Raw genomic sequence first — 2,154 nt, 5'->3', positions numbered from 1 at the left:
CAACCCATTCCAAAGGCCAACTGCCCTGTTAGAAAAATAAAACTGTTTTAGCTGAAGATGACTCTCCTACCTTGCCAAAATTTATATTTGTGTCCCCTTACCATCCTATTCTCATTGTTAAATATAAAAAAGATGATTCATCAACACTATCAATTCCCTTTACAATCTTAAACACCTTAATCAGATCCCCCCTAACTCTTCTTTTTTCAAGTGAAAACAATTTGTTGTATAACAACCCCTCCATCCCAGGCAACATTCTAGTAACACTTCTCTGAACCATTTCCAACAATTCAATGTCCTTCCTAAGGAAAGGAGCCCAAGACTGAACATAATATTCCAAATGTAGCCTAACCAGTGACCTGTACAATGAAAGTATTTAGATAAAGTATACTTGATGAAATCACAACAAAATCAAAATTTTAATCCATACTCACTTTTCTTCTACTCTTCTAGAATTATTGATAATTTTAATTATTTCTTTTGTAATTTTAAGAACTGTGTAATGGTTGAGACATTAGACTGTGTGGGTTATAATGATCCTGTTTATCTGATACTAGTAAACAACAGTTGTAAGTACTTAGCACATTCAAGATCACATAATGTAGTGAAAATTATGTATTTTATAAACATTCTCATGCGTTTATTTTGTTGGTAAAGTGTAAAAGTAATTAATAAACTTCTGTTGCGTTTATTCTGTTGGTAAAGTGTAAAAGTAATTAAACCTTTGTTGCGTTTATTCTGTTGGCAAAGTGTAAAAGTAACTAATAAGCTGCTGTTGCGTTTATTCTGTTGGCAAAGTGTACAAGTAATTGATAAACTTCTGTTGCGTTTATTCTGTTGGTAAAGTTTAAAAGTAATTAATAAACTTCTGAGAGAGGTAAGCTTGTTTGCTGACAACTGACAGAGTAAATGTGTTGTTTTTTTTCTGTGAAAGAAGTTTGTGATAGTTACAATTTAAGAACCTTAACACCAGTATATTATTGTTTGTATTGGTAGTTTTTTTATGAATTACTGTTTCAAAATTTTTCGGATCTTTTTTTTTTTTCTTTCTGTTTACTCATTGTTCAATTATTGTTGTAAGAACTTCCTGGTGGAGTAGTAATTCATGAATGCCGTTTAATGTGTTATCAGTGAGTTAATTAAGCGGAGAATAAGACTAAGAAATCTCTTGCGACAAAAAAAGAGTACCTATATTAAAGGATATATTTATAGTGGTGTTATACAAATGTTTCCCGGTACCTGGTGTTTCTATATAAATATATGTATTTAATTGATAGGCAGAAACTAATAATTACATTGTTAGCGAAAAGTTTGTTTATTTTGCTGCAAATTTGCAGGTTTTGATATTTAATATATTCAATTTATACGTTTTAGGCCTGGCATGGCAAGGTGGTTAGGGCGCTCGACTCGCAATTTGAGGATCGCGGGTTCGAATCCCCGCCACATCACACATGCTCGCCCTTTCAGCCGGGGGCGTTATAAGTGACTGTCAATCCCACTATTCGTTGGTAAAAGAGTAGCCCAAGAGTTGGCGGTGGGTGGTGATGACTAGCTGCCTTCCCTCTAGTCTTAGACTGCTAAATTAGGAACGGCTAGCGCAGATAGCCCTTGTGTAGCTTTGCGGGAAATTCAAAACAAACTATGCGTTTTATAATTATGTTTAGAACCTGTTACGAGTTTCAGGAAATCTAAAATCCGCAGTGATGTCTATCAAATGTTCCTATTTATATTCAACTTCGAATAGTTCGTTCGTAATCCATACACCAATCTTTGGCGATGTTTGGAAAGTAATCCTGTTTTATATTTAATAACTTTCGTTTAATATGAAATGTTAAAATGAGTGAAAACTGCCAGATTTATTTTCTACTGAAATATGAACGGAAATTCAGTCTTTGATTTGAAATGTGATATTTTTAGGTGGTAATAATGAACAATTCAGTATGAAAAAAAGCGCGCTTTAAGACAAGGTGATTGATATTGTGTCGGATGATTGTTTATTGACTTTGCTCGGAAAAACAACTGAAATGCTGACACAGCAGTATTAAAATACTGCCTCAAATAATGACCAAAATGAAAGCTACAAGTTAGGTAATCAAGTGGAGCTAGGGAATTGAGCAAAGTTTAACAAAAATATTAAATTTAAAACCAGTAATC

General features: G+C 33.3%; 1 protein-coding gene across 1 annotated transcript in view; it reads left to right on the top strand.

Moving 5' to 3' along the window:
* The window catches only part of LOC106473569 (dual 3',5'-cyclic-AMP and -GMP phosphodiesterase 11A-like), a 108,623-nt gene extending 107,175 nt beyond the window's left edge, over window positions 1-1,448 (top strand). The window contains exon 21 of the transcript XR_002614016.1: window positions 1,390-1,448. The gene's annotated coding sequence lies outside the window, so the exon portion shown is untranslated. The remainder of the gene's footprint in view (window positions 1-1,389) is intronic.
* The last annotated feature ends 706 nt before the right edge of the window (window positions 1,449-2,154 follow it).

Source organism: Limulus polyphemus, unplaced genomic scaffold (genome assembly GCF_000517525.1).
Source record: "Limulus polyphemus unplaced genomic scaffold, Limulus_polyphemus-2.1.2 Scaffold131, whole genome shotgun sequence".
NCBI lineage: Eukaryota > Metazoa > Arthropoda > Merostomata > Xiphosura > Limulidae > Limulus > Limulus polyphemus.
This window is presented reverse-complemented; position numbering and strand designations above follow the sequence as displayed.